The following is a 17,655-nucleotide window of genomic DNA, read 5'->3' on the forward strand; positions in this document are numbered from 1 at the left end:
AGTTCCTGCTAGAGGCTCTATGTGCTCTGGTAATGCAAAAACAAAAAACAAAGAAGAAGAAAAAAAAGCATGAAAAAATTTTAAAAAAAAGATCAAACCAAACACCAACTACAACAATAAGAAAGAATAAAACACAAAAAAGTTTCAAGATTTTTTTTCTATTACCTCCCCTACTGTCCTTTGAGGAAGGAAAGCCCTTTTCCCACTAGGCAGGTAATCCACAGCAAGGTAACTGAGAATACAAAGTGCTAACAACACGTGTAGTTAGCATGAGTTTGGGGATTTTGGGTGGTGGGGATATTTTGCTGGATTTTTGGGGGGTTTTTTTATTGGAAAGGCTAAAACCATACTGTTATTTTTCTTTCCCATAATAATCACTGTAATAAGAGCACAGCTCAGAAAATACTGAATTGGCATTTCTAAAGCCTCTTGGCTGCTCCATTTTGCACTAGAAGAGCTATCTTCTTGGCATTGGCCTAGACAGCACAAAGACATACTATGTGTTGCATCACAAGCTAATAGCCAGAAGAGCAACATTTATATTACTTTATATGAATGAGACATGAAGAAAAATAAAGTGTCTTATGGATAACTCAACAAGCTATTCATCTAACGGGGCCTTAATTTATTTGATCTATAAAAACAAAATATTTCCTCCTTTATAATTTCATTCTTTAAATTCACCAGATGACAGAAGAATATTGTAAGCAGAAATTCTGTACTACAAACCACATTCCAGTGGTATTGAGAAATCACTTTCTTGTGGTGGAACTAGAAGCCTGTTCTTGGAGCTGCAAGGATTTCTATTTCTCTGATAGCTTTCTGTGTGGTTGAGATGTAGTGTACACTACAGAACAGGCCTTATTTTGGATGTCAATGAACCTCATGGGTAGTAAATCTTTTTTCTTCAGCAATTAAATTTCAGACTTTAATCTTTCATTCTCTTCATAGAAGTGGTTTCCTGGATCAGGCTGAAAGCCAGAAAATAATCTGCAAAACAAAGGTTGCCCCCAGCTCTAAACTACATTTAATATATTTTTTTTTACTGCAATCATCCCTGCTGCTTTCTTTTTAAATCTTTTTTTTTTTTCTTTCCTCGCTGTAATGCAAGAGATCAACTCTCACAGCTGGGAAAGAGCGAGCAAGTTTTGAGACATGCTGTCTTAAGAGACCTACACACCAAATCTTGCCCTTTCTATTATTCATTGAGGCAAAAGAGATAAAGCTGGAAGAGATATTCCCAGTCCTCAATGCCTTACAGCTACCCTCAAAATCTCAGTTACCAACAACATTAATCTAGAAGTCCATGTCCATCACTACTTTACCCTGTCTAGCCTCTCCTTTCATATCTAGAGGAAAAAACCCACCAAATGCTGGCATTCCAATTTGCCCCTTCTATCTGTAAATGAAAGATTATTTATAAAAAAAGAAGACTAACTGCAAAGGTAATAACATCTCTACTAACTAGAGGGCCCTGAAACCTTTTATTTAAGCAGTTAAATGAGCTAGAATACCAGAAAGTACTCGTCCAGTAAGACACCAGTGCTCACTGTTAAGCCTACATTCTTTGCCTGTACTGAGCAGAGGCAGACATTCATTACCAGTGGTCTTACCACCTCCAGGCTGGGCTCTTTCCATAGGGAGGTATCTGACAGGAACGTATTTTGAAATAACACAGAAGACTGGACTGGATTGAGACATGCATAAAACTGTGAATCTGAAATCTCCAGAGAGTTTAGATGTCCAGTAGCACATTTTGTATCAGCACGGGCATCTCTGCCTATCAACAGGGAAAAGACTATCTGGTTATGGTCATTGGCTCTTAGCTGGACAGCCTCAGAGACAGTAATGAGACTGAATGAAGGGTGTCATAGCACTCAAGCTCTCTACTAAAAGTTGAAAAGGAATATTACACATACCATAAAATGCATTATATATTCCATCAATGTCCTGCACAAAATAAATACTTCTTTTTCCCTTCATTATTTTTAGAAACACCTAGAATGTTATGGGACTTGGCATTTGGAAAGGAATTTTCATTTAAAACACCACCTGTGAGATACAGCTGCTCTCAGACTGAATGCAAATCTCCCTTTTCAAGACTTCAGTATGTAGCTTCTACTCCTTCATACAGTTATGGGTTGGGTTTTTCCAGGTCTGATCAAGTGAGTGCCAAGCTGTACTTTTCCCTTCTGCTTCCATGGTATAATAAACCTAGCATGATTTCTGGTTGTTCAGCACTTAAATCTGATCCTGTAGACCTTTAAGATCTTGTTTGAGCCTTTAACCCTGGGATGATAAAAGAAGATGTCCAGGATTATTTAGTCCATATAAATAACCTGCAATTCTTCTTTATGGGCTCTTGTGCAGCCAAACAAAATATGGGTCTATATTTTGTCCAGTATCACACAAGGACAAGATTAACAGTCCTGCACCCACTGTGGACTAACAAAAATCCTACAACACATTTCAAAACAACAGTAGGAAAAAGCCTACCCTCTCTGGTGCCCTTCCTAGACTATCCAGAAGCAGTTGCTGTGTCAACATCTTTCTTTGCCAAGTATCAGTTTATGCAAAATATTTTCATGACTGAAAACAACCAGGAAGATGATGGAATTACTTCCTAAATCAGAGCCCTGGAGTATCTCATCATACTTGTTTAAAGTCAGTGAAGGGTACCTGTTAGCACCATTGACTGGATGGGCTACTTAATGAAGGAGGTGGCAGAATTAGCTCAGAAGGCTTAATTTATCACAAGAACAACCTGTTGACTTCAAAAACTCAGCCACTGACAGAAAAGAATTGTCATATTTGCTTAATAATTTCAGAAAAAATAAATAGCTGTCTTGAGCTCTCTCAGGTCTGAGAAACTGAGCAAGCAGCCACTGAGCAGACAAACTCTCTGTTCAAGACACACAACACCTTTCAATTTGCTGTGCTCCTACAAACTGGAGCCAGGGCATGATGTAATACTGAGTTATCAATTTGCTTGACACAAAAGACACAGAGAGGACAGTGAGAACTGCAGACTAAGTGTGTTTTAAGAGAAGCTGTTTTAAGAAGATGTTTCCAAAGAGGTCAAAAAAGTAATTGGGCAGTAATACAATTGTGTGAGATGATATTAAAGCCTATGGTTATTCATTTTATTACATTTTGCTGCAAGCCACAGAACCAACGATCTATCTAGGTTGAAGCTTATTTTGTTAAGTTTAGAAATATACAGAAAATGAACATTTCACTGCCACCTTTGGCTTTCCTACCTAGGGCAGAGTTCAAGACACTCTAGACTAGGTTTCAAAGCTATTGAGCCTTCAGGAACAGTAGATCCCTAAGCACACTGAAAACCCAAAGCAGGGCTACTCCAGTGTTACGTGCTAGCTTAAACATAGACTCTTCCTGCATCCCTGAAAGATTGCTGTGTTTTCACAAAAGCAGGAGCTCTCAGAGAACTGCTGGGGTGTGCTCCTGCAAGCTTCAAGCCTAAAACATGCCCACACTACACTTGGCAGGAGAGTGCACTAACTCCTGTAGAAGAGCTTCACAAAATTCATCAGACAGCTCAAGTCTAGGTTTCTAATACTTCTGATCCCTGACACTGAACTATTTAATGGCCAGCACATGTGACCCATTTCACTACTAACTACTAGTACAGGCTCTCCCTGAAGCAAAACAAAAAGGAAAGTGATGGGAAGAATTGTGCTTAACTAAATTAACTACAAGTTAGACGGGGTTATATTTAATGGCTGGTGCTTCTGCTGCTTGGCTACACTAAATAATCAACATATTTGTAGAAACCAAAGCAAGATGTAAAATGTGACTCCATATCCCCATAAAAGCTTAACTCCAGATTAATCCAAACTTCATTTTCAAACATGTGTCCACCTATTCATTTATAATTGCATATCAGAACCATCTGCACCTCCTAAATTCTTGTATTCAGAAGGAAGGCTTGGATAAAGTGTGAGTTTCTTCAACTATATGTGCTTTGGAGCATTGCATTCACTAGAAGTTCTTCAAAGCTAATCCATTCCTTGACTTTATGGATTGGTTATGGCTTGAACCTCAAAGTAAAAGAGGAGCTAACAACCTATTTCCCCACAGAATAAATAGACAGCTACTTCTGCATGTGGCAGGTTGGGCAAGTCTGTGCCCAAATTGTGAGAAAGGGCATCAGCCAGCCACTGCCTAAGACAACTTATGGTCTACCATGGTACCTGCCTTCAGCCCAGCCCCCAGGAAAGCCAAACCACAAGTTATCCTGCCTGCATGAGCCTAGCAGAATGTACTGGGGAGGAAGATTCTGCTCTAATTCTTCCAAATCTCACTTCCTCTTATACAGAAGGTGAAGGACAGAGTTCATGCCAGAATTAGACTATTCTTATGCTGTTCTGAAGCACCACACTTCCCATCTCAAAGCACCAGGTGTAGGTGGTACAGATCATGTGACAATACCCAAGCATCTTAGCAACCTGTTCTGCTTTAACTGCAGGGGGCTGATAACTGCTCTGCAAATACTCACTGCCTGGGGCAATCAACACATTTACCTGCCCCAAGACAATCAGAAGTTACTCCCCAGAGGAGGCAGCAAACACACCTGCATACTTGCAATGGTTACCCAAGTTGTTGTGCTGTCTGAGAGCACTATTACTGGCTATGGCAAAGCCCTAACAAAATCCACTGTTGGTAAAAGCCTAGTGAAATCACCTGGCAGAGATTTACTAGAGTGATACTTTGCTTTTTGCTTCAGTGCCTTTCCCAGATAATTTGCAAGGGAGTGTTATTTCTGTTACAGATGTCCTGATTGTAGCTGTGCTTGTGTATCCTGTCACCCCCGAAGGATTTGGCCTCAAGGAGGGTCAATTCTCCAAAATCCCAAACAAGCTATATGGTTAGACTGACAAACTTTCTAGAAGCCCTAATGAGACCAAACCTGCAGGTGCTGATGGGGAACACCTCACAGTCCTGACCACTGAACTCAGTGAAGCACAGACAACTGACAGGTGGTGTGGCCAAAGAACCAGCATCACACTGGGCTCTGCTCTATCCTACCATCGACATTACATGGATTTACTCAGAAAATACTTGTTTCATGTGGTATCATTGCAAAGAAACAAAGTGGTGGATATGATAGATCAAGACAGAGATTAAAGAGCAAAAGTTTTAATATGATCACTTCTCTCCTCAGCCAGAATGCTAAAGCTAAATCTTATTTCCATGGAGAGTTTCCATTTTATTCCCCTCACAATCCCTCTTGTCCTCTAAAACCCACATACATGCCATTAGGCAATAAGCTTAGGGATATCAAACAACAGGCAATTAATGTTAACAACTGACTCAGTCTTCCTTTTCTTTCAGCAGTAGTTTGTGGTCTTATTGAGCAGACTTTAGAAGAGAAATAGAAGAAATTGAATACATACCAACTAGCAAAAAATAATACACCCCTAAAAGCGTAAAAAAACAGAAACTGGCTGTGACTGCAGAACCTATACTCAACATGTATTCAATGTTTTACCATTCACAGGCACTTTCACTCACTGCCAGCAAGGAGTAGAATGGCAGTAGACATTTGCCAGCTTCCACATGTGTCTCCTGTTTACTCTTAACTTAGTACCTTTTTCTTGTAAGCCATCATGTCAAATGCCAGGACTTTGACATTGAACTGTGGCTCAGTATTCCAGACCTCAAGAACCACGTCCAAGAAAGAGTCACTTTTACAAGGCTGTGCAAGATTATTTTCTTCCTTAAGGGTACCATCTAGAGTTAGGAAATGGCTATGCTGTTGGTTGGTACATGAGATAGTCTAAAATTGTTATCAAAAAGTAGAAAGTAGCTACTGGAAATTATTTGCCATTATTAGACCCAGCAAATCCTCAGTGATCTACATTCTAACAAGACAGCAATAATTCTGATATAGTCTGAAAAATTAGAAATCTCTATGGACTACAGTGTTTTGTTTTCTAACCCAATAGATAAGATGTAACAGCAATGTTTTTAACAAAACCACTGAAAACCAGTGCTGGAGTTTCATGAAGGCATTACGCATTGTAATGAAAATATTTTGTCAAAATTTTCAGTCATCCTATTGCTTTTTTTCATAGGGAGCCAGTTATTACAAAGCATCTTGTTCATCTGAAGAAGATACTTTTCTGTCCCCAAAGGCTTTGTCTGTAAATAACCAGAAATAGTTGGTACTCCAAATGATGATGTACAAATTAGTACTTTGTATCTGGCATAGATGCAACATCATTTAAAAAATAAAGGCTAAAGAACATGCTTAGCAAGCCAGCAGGCATCCAAAATTCCCATACTCACAAAATTTAACAAAGCATCTCTAATGCTCTCTCTCATCACTCAAGAGCGATGTGTGAAAACTTCACTCAAAATATTTGCTTCAACAACAAGAAGAGCATTCACCTTCTACTCCTGATGGGTGGTGATTTACAAGCCCAGAGTGACAGTCTCATTACCCCATGTAGAGACAGGCTCTGTGTTTAGGCGTGTACCAGGCTGAGCTCCAAGACTCCAAGAGGGGACTTTCAGCTCCCTACACAATGGGAGGTCGAAACCTGAACCAAATAGTGGCTGTTCCTGGCAAGAAAGCCCTGAACTACACAGGGGAAATAGGTTATAAAGAATAATCATCAAGTGGGTGCACGGTGTTTTCAAACCAGTATTTTAAATGTTGTTCTTTGAACCTGGAAGTCAACCTGAAACAAAAGTGCATGCTGAGCAACGCTCTGCAAACAAGCTGGGATTCATAAGTTACCCAAACCCTGTCACCAGGGCCATCAAATTTGATGTTCTGGGAATAAGAGCTAGGCAAGCACCGCTCTACTTGTGCAATGATTTAAAGACAACAAGCAGCACATTCAAGCAGCTCTCCTGAACCCTGATGTTGCACACAGAAGTACAGCAGCAGCAAAACATTTACGCTTGTGTTTCAGGGAGGCAAGTCCTGTATACACACACCAACTGAAAAATAACAGCATATCTCTGGAAAGGACTCGTGCTAAGGCAAAACCTTTTCTCTCAGAGATCAGTCCTTGATTCTCCTTTCCCCCCAACAGAAAAGTCAGCCAACTGTTTGGTGTGAAAACAAATTCTCCCAGTGTGGCCACAAGCTGAGCTAACATAAGAAACATTTCCTCTTGCCCAGCTTCTGCAGATGATGGGACTTGGTCCCAGGGCATTGTATTTAGTTTCAGTTTAGAGCTACAGATCAGCCTGAGGCTGAGAATCCCACCCTTGCCCTGCTATGAAGGAAACAGTGTTGAAAGGAAAGCATTTGCCTCCAAGAGGGAGGATTATTTTTAAGGACTAAGCATTTAGCTGCTTAGGGTACAAACCAAGCCAAGGAGTTTAGCCAGAAGTCAACTAGGGGAATAATACACAATTTCTCTCTGTATAATATAATGGTTTTCCTAAGTAAGTTAGAAAAGGAGAAACAATTTGGTGGTATTCTAAAAAGAGGCAGCTCATATTTTAAGAGTAATTCATATCTGATGAAGTGTATATGCATTTATTTACCTTTGTCTTGGTACATAGCTCAAATCCATCTGGGCAGCGGTTCTGCTCTGGAACAACAAACTGTGGTGCACATACACACAGATTCACACTGATTTTATGAAACAGTCACAAAATTTTGGCCAGATATGAGTATATTCAGAGAGATCCAATTTAATGCTATTGCTTCAAAACCAAAGCTAGGACCCCATTCTTCAGTGTCCAGATAAGATCGCCTAAAAAGAACATGTGGTACTTCCACAGCATTGCTATGCAAAGGGACACTGATCCTTAGGGATCAGCTGTCCACAGCTATGGACAGCCAGATCCTCTCCCTCACACAAAGCTAGAGCATCAATTCTTGCATATGACCCTGTTACTGGGGAGAAAAAAAACCAACAAAGAAAACCCATGCCAAAACATCCAACTCCCCTTTCCCCAGCCTTTTCACTTTTAGAAGCAAAAAATACAATAGTTTGAACATTTACATTAACCTTGTGAGGCTTTCTGGGAACTTCAAAGCACCATGGTTCTGACACAAAAAGTGCTCAGATGATATAAACCCAAAATTTGGGTGATATTAAATGCCTAATAGGATACTCAGGAATGTCTGACTGTATTACTCCTACACTACAGTTGCCACTGTAACCACAGATTGGTGCAGGGGTACTTCAACACAAAATTCAGCTGAGTTACAGAATTTCAGCATTTGGACTTTGCTGAGCTCTGACCTAAACTCTGCTGGTTCCTGGATAGGCAGCTTACAGTTCAAGAACAGCTGCCATCTACTTCAAACACAGCAGCTGTTACAATCTAAGAATAACATAGATGGGTCTTCAATTTCTATGAAGCTTTGAAGTCCAGCTTTGAGATCCAACTGGGAAAAGAATTGGCTCTGAGAAGAAGGATTATTTCTGAGTACAGAACTTTCAGCTGGTACAAAATTAGTACAAAATGTACAGCAATCTACACAGATCTATGTGCTGAACTAGGAGAATAACATCCAACATCAGGAAGCAACATAGGCTACCCATCTGTACAGTAAAGCTTTAGAACATCTACTGAGCAAGCCTACATTCAAACTTTTTGAGGGTCAGGCACCAAATTGCATAGCTCTTCCTATGTGTTAATTGAGTCAAAGAAGCAGGAAAAATAATTAAGAATGGAGAAAAAGTAATGGGCCTTGTGCTTTCATTAAATCTAGGCACTTAATTTTTTCTTTCCACTCTCCTTCAAATAGCTAAGAGTTCCTCTCCCAGTGTCCTGGGACATGTGGTGGGAAAAATGGGACAAATCAATTCACACCTCTAAAATTATGCTACTGTACCCAACACCCACATACAGAAACTCACTGGACCAAATCAAGGGGCCCTGTTAGTGCTGGGATTTGCAGGCAGAAATCTTCATCGCTCATTCTCCTGGCACCAGGCAGGAGCCTGGAGCTTTCAGAAGTTTATTATTCCTGTTCCACAGTACAGAGTGTTTCGCTGATGTATTTAAACAACCTCCAATTAAAAAACAAAACAAAACAAAATAACCAGATACATGCTTATCACTGGCAGGGGTGTGATGTCAAACAAACACCAGCCAGCTCTGTGAGATTGTTCCAGCCTGCAAAAGTCAATGGAAAGGAAGGAGGAAACCACTCAACCAGTGCAGCACAGGCAACACAACTCCCAGGAGAGGAGGCAGCCCAAAGAGAGCTCACTAAAGACATATTTTAGCACCTAGCACTACTGAACCAAAGTGAATGGCCCCCAGCACAGCTTTGTAAGCTTTTCTTTCCCAAGTATGAAGTCTTCACTAGCTACTCAAGGCATCAAGATGGGATGAGAGGTAGATATCCAGATGCCTTCAAGAGGTCTCAGCAAGTGATTCTGGCTTAGAGATGCTGGCATCTCTTTTCTCCTTTCTCAGCTTCAAAGGTGTTTTGCTGCACACAATATTTCCCTCTTTTTCTTCACTGAAACTTTCACTTCCTTTTCTCCCATCAGCATCCATGAAGGCAAATCAGTTTTTCACTTACCTTTCAGCCACAGATTGCTTGCCTTGTAGTCATACCAGTCCACCCAAAACACAGGAACAGCATCCATTACAAGATGCATCTAGCTATTTCCACCTATCCTTTCTTACACAGCACTCCTGTATTTTACTGCTGGTTCAGGGAGCTCAAAATTTGTATTTACCAACACAGTCCTTAAGGACAAGGATCTTCCTAGCTACTCACTGTTCAGACTTACACTAACTCAGACCAAACTGACCCAACAGCACACTGCTGCAAACTGAAGAACACTAAACCTTCTCCCACCAGCCCCCCAAGGCTCACAGCCCTTCCCTGGGCACCTGCTGGGCCTGTGCTAATTCACAGCAGCTGCAGCTTGGAACCACCTCTCTCCCAGCTGATCCTGCTTCAAGTCAGATCGTACTGAGACAACAGGACTTAGGAGATGGCATTAGTTTTTCTGATGAGTATGTTCCTTCTTCTGAGGAAAAACACATGGAGTCAACCTTAAAAGGGCTTTTCCATGATTTGCTAGGAAAAAAAAGACTAAAAATCCTGCAGTATGGAGACCCTTGAAGGGAATCAAAGCAAGCACCAGTTCCTGCAAGTTTCTCTGAAGTTGACTAACAGGACAACTGAGCCCAGAAACACAAATCTTTGAAAGCCTTGTGGTAGAGTTTGGATCTGTGTTTGTAAAGCAGCACATACTTGCACTGCCCTGAGCACTGCCCAGCCACAAAGGTGTTATGGAGCTGCCAGCACAGTGCTCTAGTAAACTGAAGAGGAGTTTTGAAATTTGCTTAGATAAAATTTGGGCCACAGCTAAAGGACATCATCAGAAGTTTTGCTTAGCAAGAATCTGGCTGACTGGCATTTAATAATGGATGATTAGAAAAGCATTGCTGCATTTCAACAGTTTGAATAGTGCCACTAAAGTCCCAGGGAGAGCAATTCAAGTTTGTGTGAACCAGCACCAAAGGAAAACTATTTTCATGAGCTGAGGATTGACCAGTCAGCTTTCATGCACAGTATGAAGATTTACATTTGCCATGGTGGATAATGATTGAGAGAAGAAATTCTCTGAGTACTGAGAAGTTACTTTTCACTTCTGTTTTAACAACTATTTTATTTATCCAAGATTACTTGTGGGAAAAATTAATGGTTAGTCAAATACATATTACTTAGTTGCAAAAATAATAAAGAACTTTTTAAAAGGAGAGAAATGAGAGTACCAAATTGACTTGCATTTATTTGACTTGAATATTCATCTCATATGGGAAGGCAAATGAATATTTATATACTGTAAAGTCAAGTGTCTAGCCACCAAAATAATGTCATCAAAAAGCCATCAGGAGAAAAGGTCTTATTATTTGAATAGATTTTTTTCCTTCTGTGGTTCTTTCTTCTTTCAGTCTAAATAAACACTAGGGCTGCAGCCATATTTCATCTGTTGGAAGTTTGGGGAGGTGGCAGGCTCCTGTGTTAAAAGAGAAACTAAGTTTTTCTCTTGGTAAGCAGCAAGAGTAGGGCCCTGAGGAATTGAGGGAGAGGCTTCACAGCCCAACATAATCACCCATTCAGACTGATTAAGATGAGACACTGTGGGAAAGCTCTTTCCAATGCTCTCCAGATGCAGCCAGAGGAATAGCAAAGCAAGTTGGCAAGTTGTGGTAAGTACACTGCCCAAAGGAGCAGAAACCTCCACCCTTGCATGATATACACCACAGAACTCCAGATAACACTGTCCAAGGGAACACCACCTGAAATTCCTTTAGCTGAGGCATCTCCAGCTCTTCGCTGGAAATCAAATTAACCACCAGTACAAAATGTTTGCTACATATGCTTAAGGCAACCACTTGGTTCTGCAAAGTCTCCATCTGTGAGATGTAGATCTGTCTGTCTCTTTTCACTCTCTGTCTCTTTTCATTGCAGCAACAATTAGAGGCACTCCAAAATTAAAGAAGGATTGGCCTCTAGCCCTTCTGGGAAGTGTTTGCACACCCACCTTCAGAGGAGCAGCGAGCACCAACAGAGAAGTACAGGAGAACAGGGAGGACTGCAGGACCGTGACTTCCCAGCCTGGCTGGGCTGCAGCTCCAAGGTGCCCAGGACATCACCTGGGAGATGCTGCTGGCAAGCCACAACTTTGGCAAAACACCACAACTGCCACATTTTCTTGTGATTCAAGACTGACCCAGCTGGTACCACTCATGCCAGCCAAAACCTTGCTGCGACCTCGCTTAGGTTTCAGGTGAATGAGAGCTTGGGTGCTTAGAGCTGTTGTGGATTTTTGTGTAAGATGGCACTGGGGGACTGTAGAAAAAATGGCATTTTTCTTATTGAAATTCCTTCTTAATTAAAAAATTTCAAAAGAAGTTTTCCCTTCTAGTGTCCCCTAGATATAAATGTTGTGAAACAAACCCTTCCAGACCTCTAAGCAAGAGTGATTGCTTCTGGGCTTCAGAGCAAGCCTGAAACTGGATCCAGACCAGTACTTGCAGACATAATTTTTCATTTTTAAGACTGATTGCCCAATGGCTCTCACATTCCTCCCAGTGGCCAGTCCATTGTTTCTGAGCATCCTCAGTAAAGCTGCTGTAAATAATTTACACAACCCTCAGCAAACCAAGGCTGAGATGGTACCACTAGGGCCACATGAACCTCTCAAGCTATAGCTGTATTACTTTGCACATGATGTGAAATGAAAAATAAAGCCCTGAGCATTCCAGTCATACCAAGTGTGCTCCTGATAGCACTTTTAAACAAATCTCCACTGTTTCAGGGACAGAGCAGAACTGGAGTCTGTCTGCTTCGATTTAAATCTGTCCCTGAATGATGTCCATGAGTTAACAGGGAGAATTACAACGGAAGGAACAAATAAACATTACTAAAAGAAAAAGAAAACCAGACTTTTTAAACACTCAGATGCCTGCATAGTTCCCAGGCTAAGCAGGGAATGTGTGTAATTCATGTGTTAAGAAAAAACCCCAATCTTCTCAACAGTGCACAAGATCTAGCAGCTTTGAGACTGTGTAACCTATCTGGGAATCAGGTATGGATTTACAGGGGTGAGGGGAGGGAGAGAGGAGAACCCTGACTTGTTCCTGTGACCTGTGCCTTGCCGGGCACGTGGTCTCAGGCCATAAAACAGGGCTGTTGTAGGCACACCACCCACCACATGTGGGCTGGCCTACACGTTGTCCTCTCCAGAAAGGTGAGAAATCACCCTGCAAAGGGGTTTTGTTTGTCAGCAGGGGCAATACACCTGGTGGTGTGGTCAAGTGTGAAGAGCTTTAGATACTGTACATGAAGGAGAGGTCTGGCTGTTACTGGTTTTTAGGACCATTTCTGCCTCTGTTTTCTGCTGCAGCCAAAAACTTGTGTCTTTTGGATGTATGTACCTCAGTTAAAGCCATTCCAGTTTTAGGACAATGGCCCCATGAACCTCTGTTTGTGTCCACACTTATGCTGCTGCAGGACAAACAGAAAGTCCATGTAGACCCTCTCTCCACCAGGAGCCCAAGTCTGCAGCCACCAATCACAGGCTGGTGTTAATGTACAGTGCTGAAACATAGCAAGTCGCCAACAAGTGACAGTAGGTCACCTGAATGGTATCTAACTTGTCCCACAAAAAGCCATCTAGGTTCCCATTTGGCCCAGATATTGTATTTATGTGGTTCAAATTTATACCCACGTTTAATGCAGGAATGTTAGAGATTGAGTGTAATTTGTGTTTGTACTTCTAATAGCTATGTAAAAAATATTAGACAAAGACAATAAAAGGAAAAGCTTTCCCCTGTCTCTCTCCTCAAACTCCTTTTCAGCTTAACCCAATTTTCCAAGTCACTTAAAGGCCTTTAAATAAAATGAAATCCTAACGATGTTGCTGCCATGAATAATTAATTGTACCAGTACAATCTCTCAAACAAAATCCATTCTCATTAGATTAGAGGTTTTCTCAAGACACACGAGTTCATTATGGCATTTTTACATCCTTCTTGTCTCTTACGTTTCTTTGGCTTTCCTTATCTGTGTCTTTTCTTATTTGTGTCTGAGACACAGGACTCCATCACCTCGGGAGCCTCCAAAGCAACATTTCAATACCCAGGGAAGAGAGCTCTATACAACCAGGCACATGGTGGCAGGAGTTTGAGAGCCCTGTCTGCAATTCATGTGCAGCCCAGTGGGGTGGGGACACTCCTGTTTCCAGAATCCAAAGACTATTGGAAAGGTTTACCCCTCTCTGCTAAAAGCTCTAAACTGTGAACATTTTAAGCAGTATGGTTCAAGTTTAGTGCTAAATCTTTGTCAAAGCTATTATCAGTGTTTTTAAGATAGAGGACATTAAAGAGCATTATGATTCTGATATTAATAACCAGTCATCCACCTTTTTCTACCCAGCTAAGGCTAATGGGTGAATTAAGGATAGAGGATCACAAGCACTGCACATAAGAAATGATTTGTCTATGAACATTTTGGTAGGCAAAAACTTCCAAGACACTGAGAGCTGCATTTATTCAAAGACCAAGGAAACTATTTTAAAGTATAATAGGAGTCATTCACAGTATCCTTAGTAATAGCCTTTGCCACAAGGAATAAATCTTCTGATCAGACATGACCCAATTTAAACTGCTGGCATCCAATATATTTTTTTCTTAAGCCTCTGAAAGTCCAGTGGAATTCTTTTCTTCTGAAAGTGACAATAGTATAACGAATGAGAGCTCCCTGAAGTCTTCAAAGCAGCTATTATTAATCTTTTGGAAGAGGCATAAAAATAAAGTCCAGCTCACTAAGAGTCTTCAGGAATCTGATTTTATTTTTCACAGAGGCAAGCATTACTTTCAATGCTGAGGACAGATTCCAAGTCTGATAACTACACTTCATCTCTTATATGTGCCCTGAGAGCTCAGTGGGATTTGGAATCATAAAATGGTTTGGGTTTGAAGAAACCTCAAAGGTGACCTAGTTCCAGCCCCCTGCCATGGGCAGGGACACCTTCCACTAGACCATGTTGCTCAAAGCCCCATGCAACCTGACTTTGAACACAGCCAGGGATGGGGCATCCATCTACCACTTCTCCAGACACAGCATTTCCTTTTCATATCTAAGCAAAACTATTCTCAGATTAAAGCCATTCCCCCTTGTCCCATTGCTGCATGTCCCTGTAAAAAGTCCCTCTCCAGCTCTCTTGTTGGCCCCTTTAAGGTACTGGAAAGCTGCTCCAAGGCTCCCCAAAGCCTTCTCTTCTCCAGGCTGAGCAACCACAGCTCTCTGTGCCTGTCATCATAGGAGAGGTGCTCCAGTCCTCCAATCATCTCTGTAGCCCTCCTCTGCACCTGTTCCAAAAGATCCATGACATTCCTGTGCTGAGGACCCCAGAGCCAGATTCTGTACTCCAGGTGGGCTCTCACAAGAGCAGAGTAGAGAAGAAGTACCACATCTCTGGACCTGCTGGTATGGCACTGCTGCATCAATACATTATTGTCCCACTAATTTGGATGCTTCCTCACAAAATGCAAAACCTGAAAGAACATGCTGATAACAGGGTGTTGGATCAGAAAACTGAAAGGGAACTCCCCTGTAACAGGATTCCTTGAGCACCACCTTACACCTACCTGTGGTCTTTGCCCCCATCACTCTTCTTGGGAAGATACCACTTCCATGGTTAGTAATTTTATCCTGGCCCAAATTTACTCTTGGAAATTACAACCATTTCTCTTTAGGCCAGTTTTGTCCTTCACGCCAAAGAGCTGCTCTTCCTGACAGAATTTATCTCCTTGGCGTGTTCATAGGCAACATTCATCATTCATCATTCATCAGTTTTCACCTTCTTAGATGATTTAAATTCTCCTGGTCATCCTGGTGTCTCTTTCCTGCACACCACTCCACTGTGGAGATTATCTGTGGTGAAAATGAGAGAGTGGAGCTACACACAGCAGTGTACATTAACCTCTTGAACAGTGGAGTTAGTAATTCCTACCCTTCTGCCAATTCCTCATTTGAGGTACCCTAAGACATCAGGATTGTAGATTTTTTTTTTCCTGGTTACTTTGTATCTATAACTCCCTGTAAACATCTGATCATGCACCACGTCCTGCATACTCTTCCTTTGCCATTTCCAAGCGCTATGCTTTTGGTTTGTAAGAGTAATTCTTGTTATCACCATCCTCTTCATACTGCTGGTGCCTCATAACTTCATGTCAGTACCAAGTTTCACTGGCACTCCAGAGCCTGGTCATACACCACAGACGTGCCCTGGCTAGGAGGACTGTGACCAGGACACATAACCTACCACTGGAAAAGCCCACAGGGAAGGGATGCTACCCAATTACCATCTCATCTGCCCTTAGAAACACTGCTAGTTTTTATGCAAGATCATTAACTGAACTATTCAGTATGAATTCTTCTCCTCAGGGCTATGTTTAAAACATGTCTCCAGCCCTGTAATCCCCCTGTCAGCAAAGCTTCCCATTATCTTTTCTTTATCTAGCTTTTGTGTTCGTCCCTATCTTAACCATCTAAACTAATAAATTGTCTCAAAGGACCGTAAAATCTGGTCTGCCAGACACAACATTTCATGTTCCAACTGTCTCTCCTTACAAAGATTTTGTCTATTCAAAGTCAAGGCAAGTTCTGTACTTCTGATGTCAGCAGCTCTGAGACACCTCTAACAACAAATCCTTGAGCTCATTAGTTCCCTTTGATCCGTTCATTCCTACTCACAAAGTTTGCTCTACTGGACAAAGCACCTTAGTGTTATTTATCAACCTTTTGATTTAAAACAACTCCATGGGCATCCAGTCAGTCCAAGCAGTTTGGTTTGATTCTGACAATCACTTCTTTGCTGCTGGAGTCTGTAGCACTGATATCAGACTCCCATTATGACTAGTGAAGAAATATGCAAATTTCTGGGCACAAGACTATCTGGATCCTACCAGTCCTAGGTACTGTTTTCCCACCTCGATTCTACAGATGAAATTTAATTATAAAAACCCACCCATTTGTAAATCTAAGGCTGAGTATCTGCAAGCAGGACTCAAAGCATTATACCAGCAGATTTTTTCTTTCACCATTCTTCCCATAAATTTTTAATCCAAAGTGTGTTCATTTAACTAGTGTTAAGCCCTTTTCCTTCTTTGTCATACTGGGAAAAGAGAATTATGATCACCTTTAGCTTTATTAATCTGTCCTGAATAGTGTACCTCTTTGAACACCCGGTTTTCTTTCATGATCTCTGTTCCCAAAGTGTCAACCTGGCTTCCTTGCAATCCCACTGAGGTCCTTCACCAGTAGTTCACATGACTTTATTGTGTTAATTACACATTTGTGTTAATACCCTGCTGTCCTTAACATGACAACTGTCTTCTTAAAAACACTGAAATGTTTGCATATTTCTACATTATACTGCATATACATATGCCCTGGTGGAAAATCTGACAGTCTAGGACCATAATTTCTCTTCTACACAAAAACCATCTTGTAGCAGATTCTGTATGTGAAGAGGCTGTACAAACTGAGCAGCAGCTCCTTGGTTATACATGTGAGTGAAGCTGAGTGCTTGCATGTATATGTGAATATACATAGTGAGTCAGTCTGTTATCCCTACAAGGAAGATGACTATGGCTATTAAATTACAATGGGCAAAAACATTAGTGTAGCCATTAAAATCAAAATCAGATTGATTTTTGAGATGACCATTATCCATGTAGGCAATTCCAATTTTTCGTCTTAAATATAGAAAATTCTATACAAGCAGAAGAGCAGTGCAATAAACTCTATAGAAAACTTAAAATCAGGATAACTCACCCTTGATGTTCTTTGACCTAATTTCTTTATCTTCCAGCATCACAAGGGCTAGAGAATATGAAGTATCATCTGCATTGAGGATACCAAGGCAACAGGCTCTCTCTCAGCTTAAGGACAAAGTAAAATCTCATGGCATCAACAAAGCTCTCTGAAACATGTTTCAGTGATGCTAATTGTGCTCCCAAGCATCTGATCTGAAAACTCACTTGTCTTTGTGACCTTACTATTGTTTGTACTGTTGGAACACTGCAGACCCTCAGTGATGGACAATTATACCGCTTGAAGTGAAACTTAGCTTGGCTAGCAAAAAAAGATATTTTTTCTCTTCAATAAATATTAAAATT

Source organism: Melozone crissalis, unplaced genomic scaffold (genome assembly GCF_028551555.1).
Source record: "Melozone crissalis strain CALT ecotype California unplaced genomic scaffold, PUWL_Pcris_2 ptg000016l_1, whole genome shotgun sequence".
Lineage (NCBI taxonomy): Eukaryota > Metazoa > Chordata > Aves > Passeriformes > Passerellidae > Melozone > Melozone crissalis.